This window comes from Nilaparvata lugens, chromosome X (assembly GCF_014356525.2).
Source record: "Nilaparvata lugens isolate BPH chromosome X, ASM1435652v1, whole genome shotgun sequence".
NCBI classification, from domain to species: Eukaryota; Metazoa; Arthropoda; class Insecta; order Hemiptera; family Delphacidae; genus Nilaparvata; species Nilaparvata lugens.
In genome coordinates this window covers 15,843,662-15,859,166 of record NC_052518.1, presented here as the reverse complement: position 1 = coordinate 15,859,166, position 15,505 = coordinate 15,843,662, and positions in this window count along the sequence as shown.

Genomic DNA, 15,505 nt, shown 5'->3' with positions numbered 1-15,505 from the left:
TTTTAAATATGGTGAAAATAAGAGAGTTCCAGGATTATATTATTATTAAATGAAAAGACAAGATGTTGTCAAACCACTGATTTATTAAAATATCCAGATACCGGTTTCGGTTGTTAGACCATTATCAATCTCTGGTAAACCAGGTTGTCTAATATGGATAACTACCACAATATCACCTACACAACTACTCAGAAAATTATATTATTAGTCCAGTACACAGAGGTTTTTTCCTGGTGTATGTTGATGTAAGGCGATAGCAAGATAAAAACACGTTTTTGGGCTCACATTGTAGGCAATGATTGGTTTTACATATTCATTCTCTCATGAACCTTTCTAACATGAACCAAACTTGATTAAGATTGATTACCTGACAAATTTTTGCAACTCTAGGGTTGTGTGGTAGAGAGGACCTACAGTCCAAATTCCGCCCTAATAAAGGCAATTATTATTCAATTCAATTCTCTCTCTCACTCTCTTTCCCACTCTCTCTCTCTCTCTCACTCTCTCTCACTCTCTCCCTCTCTCTCTCCCTCCCCCCTCTCACCCTCTCTCTCTCTTTCTGGATAATTATTGATTACACATAATTTCATAGTATTAATTTTCAATTACATTCTTAGTAGTCAAATAGACCATAAAAAATATCTTTGGACATCCCTCTCCAAGAATGGACATTTACATGTCTAAACATTGCTATTTTATACAGCACAAATTACTGTTACCGTTAACTTATTAAATCCTATATTTCAGTCATTTTACAAGTTTCCATAGACTATAATTAGCAAACTTAAGCGAAACAATGTAATTAGTGTCTTTTTTTCTCTTATAGCATAGGATTTAAACCAATTCTCTGTATTTTGAGTATGTTTGATGGAGAACAAGTAAAATGGAATTAGCATGATGCAGTTTTGATGGGTGTAATTATCAAATTATCAAACTTTAAAGAAAATACGATTGAATGGAATGAGATTAGTAGTATCAAACTACTTGGCTTATTGGCTACTAGAAAACATAGTTGAATTCAGCAAATAGACATGCCAGAGATTCTAAAAAAGAATGAGGCTATTTTACTTTCTATTGGAATTATTATATTATACAAATATTTAGGAGCTTACAAAAATCATTTTTCAATTGGCTAATGTCCGTTGGGCTGGTATTATAAACGGTAATATTTCTATTATTAAGTGAAATCATATAAAAAGAGACAAAAAAAGGAATTATATTTATTTTCATATTATATTATTATATAGGAATATTACGTTGTGATACCACCTTAACCGGACTACGGACATTTCTCGCTTATTTTTAGGCCAAATTATTGTCACCAATAAAACTATACTATGATATGGTACAGTATAACTTATATAGATGAAACTGATATAACAATTTAACTAGCTAGTATACAAATTTAATTTTTCATACATATAGATATAGAACAAGAAATCGTTACATACTAAGATTATAGATAATTATCGTACAATGGTTTTGTGTCGGTTTATGGTGCGGAATAGATTGGAATGTTATATTTTGGTATTCGACCAGGACTTCCTAAGAATTTTCTTATCCACGGCCTAGACTATGATACCGTGATTCTATAATTAGTAGGATGGCAGGTAGATAGTAAATAGGTCATAACAGATGTCCTCTAAACAGGCATTGATGAAATACAAAGGCTATAGAAAAAACTGCATGAGAATAATTATTGCGTTTGTCCTTCTTCTAGGAAGAGGGTTGATAACAGGTATCAAATAACTTGTACCTATTTTGTGCAGTTCTCCACTGTTCATTGTTCAGTCTTCAGTTGACCAATATATAATAAAAAGAGGTACACCTGTACAACAAATATTTTACACATAACTGTACTTATCAGAGTGACTAGAATTCACTCTTAATTACATTTTCTGAGAAATATCAGGAATAGGCCAACACCTGAGAAATTCCAAAAAGGTCTAACCGAGTACAAAAATAGATTTGTTGGCCCACTCGTTGCATGGTACTGTATTTTAATTTCGCTTCGTTGTCCAGCCTATTCATTCAATGCGGTGGTTGGATTCCATCATGAAAGGATTTGGAGATTTGAAAATGAAATTCTAATATCCAAAAGCAAAATGGGGCTAGTTTTTAATTTCCTGTAATTTTTTAATTAAAACAAGGATTATTATGTGACTAAATAAGGAATAGAAGAAGTTCTGGGTGATTGATTGTTTTCTTTCTCCTCGTATTGTATATTTTTACTCAAATAAATAAATATAAATTTCATGAAAATGACTATTATTGAAATTGATTGAATAATTAATTTTATATGGAAATAGGTTAGCTGGGGGAAATAGGAGTAATTATTGAAACTGGTAACTCTTAATCTGAAATTTATTTCAATTTTAAACTGATGGTCTCACTTTAAAACGGAACAGATATCCTCAAATTTTTTTTATTCTTTGAAAATAATCCGATGGATGAAGCCTGCTTATTCATTAAATAATTTAACTGTGATTCAAAATAATTTGATCTTAACATTTTTTCAATTTCAAACTGACTATTTCATTCGAGAACAGTTTCCACATATCCACGAACAAATATCCTCAAGAGTGTCAAAGTTTCTTCTATATTAGAGAGATAAAAAATCCAATCATTCAAATAGGACTACAAGAAATAAGAAGAAATTATTCAGGTAGACGTAAACTTTTTGTATTTGGTTGCGAACACATCTATGAATAGCTGAACTTAGTAAGAACTAAGGCGATTCTATGTGAATAAAACCGCTGAATAGTTTAAGTTACTCTATAGTGAAGACTCCAGTTTTTCCTAGTAAACACTAGAAGATAGAATGGAATAGAACATATTCAATTGTCATGGTATTCACATAAAAATACATTGACATTGTCATGTTAGGAACATTCAATCAGATAAGAAACAAATTATCAGGTACAGAGACTACATCACACAATTTAAACAAAATTGAGACCGTCCAGGCTCGTGTCATGCCACTCTTGTATTGAATAAAGATGCTTAGCTTTCAACCAATCCTGCATTGTACACTTAAATTTTCTTATGGGAACAAACACTAAAGAGAGCGTATTAGGTTTATTCACTTTTAAGCAAGTGTTTACTTCCTGGGCGAGCGTTCACTAGGTAGTAAATAAATACTTCACTAGACAGATTGTACTACGAAAAGTTTACTCGTTTTTATTCACTTGGCCCATTGATCCTTCATCCTTGATTCAATCAATAATGGAGTTTCCACAGGAAATGTTTTTTTAATTTTATGAATATTCTCTATGCTAGTATGATTCCTTAACTTAGTTTTTGATGAACTGATGAGCTAAATATATACAGTAATTGTTTTTTCTATAACTGGGAATCAATCCATTCAAAAGGAAGGATGGATTGTGACTGTAGAGGGACAATCGCGCTTGTAATTCACTTAACAAATTTCATAATATTAAATCGGAGTATATGACCCTCAAGTATTATAGACAGATTTTAAAAGATTCATAATTCCTTTTCTTCCTGAAACAATGGAACATTAGAGACCAGGAACGATTTCGATTCCCCATTTAGATGGGTTTGAACCTATAAGACATACACAGTTCAACCCCATTTCGCTAGGTTTGAACCTGTAACACAAACACACAACATGAGCCCCTTTTTGTAACGTTCCAACGTGCTAAGGGTGTATATATTCTCAACTCTCCTAAACTGAAAGGGGATTCGGGGGGCAAAACGGAAAAACTTTGCATTGTTTAGTCTGAAATATCGTTTAAGACCTTATTATAGGACTGAAGTTTCTTATTATACTTAGTTTATTATTTCTCAGATTTAAGATTTTTTTTAAAACCGCTTTGCTAGTTGAAGAGAGGGCGACTTTTTTTTCATTTTTAAAAATAAATTAATTGATAATGATGGAAGAAATTAAATATTGCAGTACACCAACTGCTGGATAATTATTATTATTATAATGTCAATATTTGCAGTAGCAGAAGTCCTTTGTATATTTATATGGCAGTATGTCGAGATTCTAATCAATAATTATTATAATAATATTAATTGATAATATCGATTAACGCATGAATCTATAGTAGATTCAATTAAATCTGTCATTAGATTGCATTCAATATTTTTAATCTGTCATCCAACATGTTTTTATTGGATTCACCGCCTCCATCCGCCACCACACATATTTTATGTGGTTACTAATATTTGTAATTACAGTAGGCTATCAGAAGATGACCATCACTTTTAACTTTTTCTGTTTAATTTTTGTACGTTCTCACTAAATTAGAACTCTGAATTCGCAAATAATTATTTTCGCTCCACCAATTAAATAGGCTACCTCTAATGAACTCGAACAAGAGGTGAGATTTCATGGAATTACTAGAAATTACTTAGTTATTAGAAATCAACATAATATTGTAATGTTCTCTATTATTCCTTTCATCCTGAATAACCAATTGAAATGAATGAGTTAGTTCGTAGTAAACTCGAGATAGTAATGAGATACGCAGAACCCTCTGTAATATTTTTGAAGGAATGTGTAATCGACATAAACAGAATCTTGCCTTTCGGATACTGCTACCAATAATTAAAAAAATAACACGTCCTACCCTTTCACTAAACCAAACAATGTACCTGGATTCTAAGTGTAGCCTATAATTGGATGGGTCAATGTACGGATCATTAAGTCTTGGATGATCGTTTTGGGATTGAAGAATAGATGTTATGTTCGACAGGCCTTAACCCAGACCAGACAAGGGAGCTATTCTCACCGCTAATTAGGATTGTTGAGTTGGAAAAACCCATATTATCTGTGGAGCGTGGGAGTGCAGATAGATTGTTGGATTCATTGAATAGGTAGAATGTATTATTTTTGGAATTTGTTGTAGTATCTCTGTCCAGATTCTGCTTGTTATGTCAAGGTCTGCTTCCTTCAAAAATATCACGTCCTGAACGAGTGCTGGTGGTCTAGGCCTATACGGTGAGGGTAATGAACTTCCCATGTATGGAACCTGATGTGAACAGTGTTGAACTACAATCGAATTCGGGTACATAGGATTAGAAAATAGATAGATTGATCAATAGTTGAGGGGATGTTAAGCACAAAAATTATAATGAGAATAGAAAAATTATAATTAAAATTACAAGGATCATATAACATAATTAATTAGCATTTCCTTTTTTCCGTATTTTAAAGGATGAAATAGGAAAACCTTAGTTGACTGTACACCATGCGCAATTATTGTAGTAGGAATTAAATAACCTACTCCTAAATGAAAGAATTTCATTTGCTAAGTCCAGAATTCAATGCCTTCTGATAATTATCAGAGATATTAACGAGTATTGTATCATCATAAATCAAGTATAAATCGCTTTTACTTTTTCTATGCATTGACGACTTTCACTTGTTGAGTACCAGTAGTTGTGAGTGTGATACTACAGTAGTTATACATGTTGAATGAAAATATTGAATTTTACAAAAAGGAGTTTTTAACTACTGTCGTTGAAAAATCTATTGTGTTGAGGCTGTTTTTTATTGGTTATTAACACAAAAGATTTCTGGGGCAGCCCTAGGACCGAAGGTAAGGTGTAAGTCATCATAGATGTTATTGTATAGCAGAGACTATACCGGTAGTTTATAGATGACCGTTGTTGATTTCACAACAATGGATGTTTTGACAACCACTCTAGAAAACAAAAAATTGTATGCAACGAGCTGGAATAATTTGCTAAACGGGTGCTTTACGAAACTATGCCGGCGCTCAGCGTACAATAAAACCTACATCTTCTTATGAACCGAAATACGTACAGCATATATTATGTTTGTGCTTTGTGGTAAATATTTGATGTTCACCGATAGCGGTCGGTAGACCCTCCAGGTTTAAGATGGCTCCCTCGGTCGCAGCATACACAAATCAACAATTCTAGACCTAATAATGAGCACAGAATTTATAAATGGATTTATTTTTGCAAGTTCCTGACCAACATCCAGACAGGAATTATTTTATGAGATGGTAAAGGCCTCACAGCTGGATGCTGAACGACTCCAATATCCCAAGAAAACCTCGATTCTAAATAATACTGTGTAATAAGTTACTACTCAGGCTGTTAACACCAGCTCAATTGAAAAAAAGTATATTTAATTCTCTTTAAGACTCTTAACAGAAACAAGGTAGGTCTATCTACCTAAGTCTTTCTTTATGTGAGTGGATATGCGGTATGAAAAATAAGTTGACCCTCCATTCAGTAAGAAGCTAAAAATTAATAGATTAATGATAATTAATGATTAAATCTAATATTATTAATAGCCACCTAATCAAACTCCAATGAATTATCAAAGACCTTCTCAAGTATTCAATTTGACACTCAGATGGAGAGTTACTCCTGTAACTTCCACAATTTAGTTATAAATAACAAAAAAAAATCTATCTGTCAACTTCTAGCGGGGGACAGATGCCCCCCTCTGCCCCTGCCTGGATACGCCCATGATTTGAAGATTGCATCAAAATCATTCGAATAAATTCTTTTAGTGCCTTCGCCTAACGTTTGTAAATAATTATATGAAGTTAAAATTAATATCAATGCAACGATCAATGCTGCGGCCTTGTCATGCACAATGCTTTTAGATGACTATTAATATATATTTTGAACATTTCATTTCATATATATTAATTCCAAACCATTTCAGAACTTTTGAAGTAATGTGCATTGACATTGCACAAGAATATTAATTTGAATATAGACTTAACAAAGATGATCAGAATATCAGAACTTAACAAAGACGATCAGAATATCAGAACTAGTTGTATAGTATCAGAACTAGTTGTATAGTACAGTATCTAGTAATCTGGTTTAATAGCATGATACATAGGATTCATGTGACTTCATTTTCAAGTTTCAAGGAGAGAGCCAGCCAGAATGGTGATTTCATGTGATGTGGTGAGGGGAACGTTTGTCGGGAGCGTTCCCGACAACTGATCTCCTCGAGCGCTTCCGACAACCATTCTCCCCGACATCCGTTCTCCTACTGAAAAGAAGGAGAACGTCTGTCGGAAGCGTTCCCGACAACCGTTCTCCTCGAGCGCTTCCGACAACTGTTCTCCCCGACATCCGATCCCCTACTGAAACCTGCTCGAAAAGGAGAACGGTTGACGGCGTTGACCGGCGACAACCGATACCCTAAAAACTGGTTTGAAAAGGTGATCGGCTGTCGGGGAGAACAGTTGTCGGGGAGAATGGTTGGCGCGTTCCCTTCTCATCACATTCGATGCAGTTGGTTTCTCTATCACTTTAATTTTCACTGTTTGAGTCATCAACTTTGCTCCGTTTTTCATGTTAACTCTTACATTGAATTTAATTCATATTGAATTGCAGTTTGAAATTTTGGGGCAACTCTCCCATATAGTTTGCTTAGGGCATCTCTCCCAGAATTGCATGGGACAATCTTTTTGACAGGGGAGAGATGCCCCAGCACCTTGTTGATCTACAAAGGAAATAAGATGGCTGCCTACTACAGACAGATCAACTATAAACTACTCACACCATGCTCTCACCAACTACATTTCAATATCCTCTTGGAAACGTTATTACCAGCCTTAAATATAACACCTTATCTTATATCGAAGGAAGAAAACACAATACTTCATGGATTCTGATTTTTACTGTCAAAAATAACATAACAAAACGGTCGTAACTTTTCTCTGTTGTTGACTGGAGTTCAACTGACAGAATGAATGTACTAGAAGAGCCCCCTTATTTTGAAGGACTCACCTCTTCATTAATTTAATGCTTTCTGTGCCAGGGGTAAATTTTTCCAAACATGGATTGCTAGGCTATTTTTCAAATGTGTATACTGTAAGTGCCAGCTGTTTTCAGCAAAAATTGATGTGGTTTGGTACAATAATGATATTTCAGTTAGTTTATGATTCAACTTTATCTATTGACTACAATTTAAGGCTCATAAACATTTGAAAACAAAGCAACAAACCAATCTAGTACCACCGGACAGTCGTATTTTCAATTAAAGACCGTACCTCGAAACATATTCCACTATCATTTATAATTTTCGGTGGCAATTCGGGAGGCATATTTATTTCATCCTTTTCCTCCTCTTCTTCGTATTGGAGCTGTGCGGATGGTGGTAGTTTTGTTGGCGTATTTATTGGCGAATGGATCATCTTAAGGCTGATAGATCCAAAACACCATAATTTATTGTTGGTTTGATAATTGTTATTGAAGAAACAGAACCTAATTTAAAGACAGCAATGTTCAAACGAAAATTTGGTGACACACTTTTCACTCAGAAAAAACGTTGAGTAATTTCCACTGTGAAAAACTGCTGAGTAGACTGCTGGTTGTTGTTCCACTTTCACTACTAAAACTACTCTACACTAATTATTTGCACTCTACGGAGGTCAGATTACAACTGGAATTACTTCATCAATCGTGTTTTATGATTTGAATATGAAATCTTCCTGCTACAAAAAGCTGTTTGATGGTGTGCCACCTGATGATGATGTTTTTTTTTCGAAGAGGATGAAGTTGTGGAGGATGATTTTCTCGAGGATGGAGTTGTTGAGGATGACTCTACCCCCGTAGCAGAGGAATGATATCTTTATGGGCGAGCTGTCAGCTAATGGCTCTGTTAGCTATGGGTGACTTTATGTGTGGACTCAGCAACCTGTGGCTAGTCTTACACTAGCTAACTTCATGTTAGTGTTTCTAACTATACTTGAAATGATTTCATTGTAAAAAAAGACTCCAAACTTCACTCTTATATGGATTATTGGCCAAGTCCCTAGCTGGTTCTTTCAATGCTGGTAATCTAGTTGCAATTATATTTCTAACAGGCATTCTTACAGTTGTTGGGGTGGTTTACTTCTCCATGCGTTTGGTGGTCCAAATTTTTTTTCCCAAGACATTCCAAAAAATACTCAGGAAGAGAGCCTGACACCTTCAGCAACAACATTCGTAATGTTCTCTCCATTATTTTCACGATCGAGCAGGTCAGCATCGTCCTCATCTACTGATAAACTGGAACATTGTCGGTCCTCATCATCTGTCAAAACATAGTCCAGATCACTATCTGAATCATCAATTTCACTAAAGGCCCTTCCCCTGTCGCAATTTTCGCTTCTTTTACTCCATTTTTTCATTTTTAAAAATTTACCTATTGGCTTCGAAGAGGATGCAGATTGAAGAGCTCTCTAGTGTCGGTCACTATTTATATGTTTCATAATATCAGACGTTCCATCGTGGGGAACACTAAACTCTCCATTCCACACTTCACATCGAACATCAGAGTCACTTTTACTTTTCTTTATGAACTTCAATTCCTTCTCTAAATCCGCTTTAAACTTAATCACATGCTTAGGCATATTAACACTGTGGAGTAATTTTTTCGTTTCCATATCTCGTAACTCTGACTTTACTTGATAAAGACTATCACACTGCTCGACCAAGATTGACTCAAACTAACACAATAGAAGCCTTTTATAAACTACAAGTCTTCTGGAAGCTTATATTAAATAAATTAAACACTAGAATGTAAACAGAAATGGCTTATATGTTTATTTGGAATGTACTGGAACATTATATTATAAAATAGAAGGTATATCAATACACATAAATGGATACCCATGGATATCAATACATAACCAGCTGTATTGATATCAATACAGATCAATAGCCATCCATAAGCAGTCTGTCCCCTTTTTAGAAAAAATCCTATTTTAAATCTAGGAGAGCAGCTTAGGATGAAGATAACATTTGCAAGGATTAGAATATTTTAACCCAACTGCAACTGGCATCAGACAAGATAGTATACCTGTTCAATTATAATTAATATAAGTGAATTGGATTCAGTGAATAGACATATTGATGAAAAATTAAGGGATGTAAATAGTTAAGACATAAATAATGTGAAAAGTTGTTTATTAAAATTAATCATATGCATGACATTTATCTATTAAGAAAGGTCCTTATTGTGGTGCTCCAGAATACTTTAATCTCTTCCTGTTTATAGAAATTTTTTGAGCTGCATACTGGTTTATGTTACTGCACCTCAATTCAATCTCAATTTTTGAAGCACTCAGATTTTTCTCCAGGATGCGGTGTTTGAACATTTCTAGAACAAATAACAGCTCAAAGTATACAATCTTAACAAATTAGAAAATAAGGATTTTATTTCCTGAATTAATGTGCTATCAAATTTATTTAATAACCTAAAAATGTATTTAAATATGCATGACTCTCCCTCTCATGAAAGAAAAGTCCAAGATAACACAAGAGCGTTTTTTTTTCACGTGAAAATTATGTCCTCACAGTTTTACATTATAACGTCATATTCTGGTGGAAAAGTCGAGAAAATTCCATTTTTTTCACGTGAAAAAAAGTGGAAATGTTCCAACTTTTCACGTGAAAAGTACGTGAAACTGAAACTTGAAAATAAAATTTTTTTTGTTTTTACATTTTCACGTTATACTGAACATGTAAAAACTCTCAGAAAAGAACATGAATAAAACGGGTTTTTCTACATTTCTTGTCCCACATTTGGTCATTTCTTTCGCATGAAAATTTCCAAAAATTCACATGAAAATAACGTTTTTAAAATACATTTTTACAATATTTTATCGTGAAAAGATGGAGAAGGATTACCTTAATAATTCTGAATAAATAACCTTTTCAATTGGTTCTTTATTTTTACATTAAAAAACTATAAATTTTATAATACTTTTGAATAACCACAATATAATGTGAAGTAAATTCTTTACCCTAACTTTACAATAATTTTACACCAAACTGAATAAAAATTAAATTCAACTATTCAGACTATTAAATTCAACTATTAAAGTCCTATTCAGACAAATGGATTTTTCCTAGTAAGTGATATATGCAATCTAACAGCTGGACACTATAATTACAAAAAGAAAGCTCATTTTCATTTTTAATTATTCAACAGCTGACAAATTTCAAATATTTTTCATGTAAGCTTCTTTTTTCAGCTGTTGGACTTTGTATCAGCCATTTGCTTGTATTAGCTTTGCACATCACCCAATGGGAAAAAACATAAATGTCTGGATGGCCAATAGGGAGATTTTTGCTTTAATAAAATGGTGAAACAACAATAATTTATATTAAAATTGAATTTTTATTTTCAAAACATCACAGTCTTCAACCCTTCAATAAGTTGGAGACTGTTGTAGATATAATACTGTAACTTTCAGGATAAGTTATTGGTCGAATACTCCACCTTTTGACATACAACTGAATTTCAACCCCTCATAAGGGAGTGACTTGGGGGTTGTAACTCAAAGATTTTGAATGTAAATACCCATTGTGTATTATCTTAAAAGCCTTCTCAAAACTAGAAAGATGACATCAATAAAAATCTTCTATGATAATTTCATCCAAAATGGCAGCTGATTGAAGTTTTGGTTTTTAAAGGAATAATTGATAAAATTCAAACAGCCGCCAATTTGGATAAAAGTATCATAGAAGATTTTTATTGATGTCATCTTTCTAGTTTTAAAAAGGCCTTTATAGGTTAATGGTGTATCAAACAATGGATGTTTACATTCAAAATATTTGAGTTACAACCCCTCATTTCTTTACAAACTGTAACTTCAATCAGCCACCGTTTTGGATTCAGGTTTCATAGTACATTTTAATTGATGTTATTTCTTGTTTTAAAAAGCCCTTTAAAATAATGTACCACACAATAGGCACTTACATTAAAAATATTCGAGTTAAAACTCTCAAGTCACCATATTATACATTCTGAACCTAGTCAACTCCTTATGAAGGGGTTGAAATTCAGTTGTACCGTACGTCAAAAGTTAGAGTATTTGACCAGTAACATATCCTGAAAGCTACAGTATTATATCTACAACAGTCTCTAATTTATTGAAAGTTTCCCATACATATGACTCACCCTGTATGATTACTAACTTATAATGATTAGCACAAGCCTAGAGCTCATGTAGACATCACCCATAGAAAAAAATTGTTTGTCTTTATATTCTGTTTTAAATTAATCAAAATTGAGAATTACTTAGATTTCTCTTTGCTGGTAAATCGAGTTTTTGAAGACTTCAGCCAGTCTTTGATTACTGCTTCCATGTCTTTTTCTTTTGTGTTGGAAAATTTTATCACCACAGCTCCTATCAGAAATGGAACAAAAGTAAGTTTACTTATAAAACCCTTGGTTACTACAAAGTGCAATATGCCCTTAACTACTACATGAGGTCTCAGAGACCGCATTTTTAAAAATTCATAAAATACTCAAGTATCAACAGTTTAATGATTCTAAAACTAACTATGCATTCTACAACTCTTTTAAAATTATGATAACACTTGGCTCACTCAATTAATCACTTTTTTAATATATAAAAATAATAATATTTAAACCACCTCTTAAAAAGTATGATCCTGAAAAAAAAATTTTTTTTTATTCTTCTCTCAACTTTTATTGTACTATGATTTTAAAATGATCAAAATATATGTAAATAATAAGAATAAATTACTGTGGACCTCATTGCTCTTCATACAACCTTATTTTTAAACCTCAAACTCTGCATAACATTTTTGGTTTTACAAAGGAAAAATAATAGGCTATAATTTTTATAATGATTTATTATGATTCATAAACTGATATAGTACTTCTAAATAATATTGTGCCAACATAATATTATTATTGCAAACTTACAAGTTATCAGAATTTTCGTATTTCCCAACAGATATTGATGGAGTACTAGTCCCTATCTGCTTTACACTTCACACAAAGTTTCTTTGCACATTGCAAGCATATTGGCTTGTTGCAAATGCAGCATGGATATCTTGTTTTCCTTTTCAGGCGAGGTGGGCAGGTTTGGCATGTTAATTTATCTTTGAAAAACTCTTCTTGTTGTCCTGGTACCGGTAGTGGATCCTGGATTTGAAGTATACGTTTGATGGCGAGCTTCATCTCTTCTGTTACATGATGTCCTCTATCCAGTCTTTTTTGTAGTAATGGAGAAACAAGTGATTTGGCCAGAACCTTCATGAACTCCAATCTGTTCATGTCAGGAGTATTTTTGTAGGCTTTGTAGAGGACGAATGCATTGACCCCAGCTGATATATTCAACAGTGCAAAAAAAATGGCCATTGGCCACCTTCGTGACCGCCTTTGTGTTGAGTAATTAGAGCACATCTGATCAACCGTGTCAACACCTCCCTTTGTTCTGTTGTACTCTGCAATAATCTCTGGTTTGTTGATGGTCTCGTCTGTGCCGGGGCCATGATGCATTGAAGACACCAAAATGACAGCCTTCGACTTTTTTGGTACATAGGATAGTAGAGTCATATTTTCTGTATAACCGTACAATGCCTCGTTCTCCTCTCTGCATCTGTTGGGTTGGAAAGACACTTGTATTTCGGTTTTATTTTTTTTTAATGTTCCTAAATACGTCATTCCTCTCCTACGTAACTCTTCAACAAGCTCTATTGAGCTATACCAATTGTCAGCGGTTATATTTCTGTTGGTTCCTTCTATTGATTCAGTTAATCATATTACAGCTTGAGTAGGTTTCAGTAGTTTTTGATCTTGATCTGATAGGCCTCTACCATCACTCCTTTTACCAGTATATAAATAGGCACTGTAGAGGTAATTCGTTTTCGCATCTGTGAGGCATTGAATTTTCAGCCCATATTTTGCCGGTTTGTTTGGTAGGTACATTTTGAAGGAGCACCTACCTCTGAAGGGGACCAGCATTTCATCGACACAACAGGATGTCCCCACTGTGTAGCATAGCTGGCTGTTCTCAATGAATTTATAAAAAATATTAGAAATTGCAGCCTCTTTCACATCTTTCTTTCTATCATCTCGGTCATCTGGGTTGTCGAATCTGAGTGCATGCAAAAGAAATAGGAACCTTTCTTTTGACATGGTACAACGAAAAAGTTCCCGGCCGGTTCCATCAGTTGCAAATATACTATCAACTGATTCATTTCCACTCTTGAATACTGCACTGTAGATAAGTAGTCCAATAAATCCATACAATTCTGTATAATCAGCATCATGAATGAATGAAGTTGGATTTTTGTAGCGTGGTCTTATTGATGCAATTTTTTTATTGGTCCATAACAATATCTCATCAATAATATCCTGTGTGAAAAGTAGTTTCCATACATCTATAACTTCAGGGTTGTCTCCCAGATTTGAAGCATGGGCCTTCAAACCTGGTAATTGTGTGACAATATTCTCTCGCCTAGTTCGAACAGCTTGATTGGGGAATTCTTTCTTCCATTTGAATCCTGAGACATTTTTTTCAATCATTTCTTTCGTTCTACGCCCAAAATAGAAGAGATTTCCTCGCTGCAAGTTGTTGCCATCGTCAGTTGGAATGTCACCCCCCACTAAATTTTCATTAGAAGCTGAAGAAGTACTGGTATTGGCTGTCAGGTCATTATTTTCTGAGTCACTTTGATCTGTGTCTGTAGCATGATCACTTCCCTCCAAGTAGTCAGGGTCATGGTCACTGTCATCAATGTCCTCCTTGTCTATGTCCTCGTCTAAAATGTCAATCAAAATGTCTTCTAATTCGGTAGGGTTTACAGCTTCCTGGTCTTTGGGAGCGCTCCTCTTTCGTTTCCCACGAGAAGTTTCCATCATAAAAACTTGAAAGTTTGATATAACTGTATGGAAAATAATTAGAAACAATCACATGTTAAAACTACAAAACGTAAGGTATGGAAGTGTCCATCATAAAAATGTGTAAGTCCGCTAACAGAGACAGCAGCAATAGTAACAGTACCACTACAATATGTCTCATAGACCGCAGCAAAAGTAACGGATTCACTACAACACGTCTCTCCTCTCAGACCGCGATTCAAAAATATCTCGACACGATGGCTGAACTGAATGGTGACTTATTGTCAACTGAACAGGGGGTGGGTAGACAAGAAGGTAGCTGGAGTGAGGGAGAATCAGGATGGCCGGTTAGGGAATTCTGTAGGTTGAAATTTCCCTCGCGGTCTGAGAGACCGCTTGTAGTAATTAAGGGTTTACATACTTCAAATAATATTTTTTGACTGGAAAATTGGAAAAACACACATGTTGCAAACACACAGTCTCACTCTCTCTTATTACATAAAATATATATTGCTAAAATGAGAGGACTACACCGATAGTTTTTTTAAATTGGAATAAGATATAAAGCTGTTAATATAAATGAATGAATCAATTGCTGGAAAAAGTCTAAATAAAGCCTGCCGGTCCAGAAAACAACTGAATAAATTCTAATAGAAAACAATTGAATTGTATCTACTATAGGCTACTTCAATTCAAAACTATTCAAAATTATTTGAAGTATAAAATAAAGATATCTTATAATAATGCTCACTAGGTATTCCTTGAAAATTTATCTAGCCTCTAGTCATCTAATCTATCAATCCACAGTCATATATTATTGATATTAAGTGCATTATAATAAGATGAGTGTAGATTAGTTTGTGGTGACTTCAATTACTTAGGCTAAAT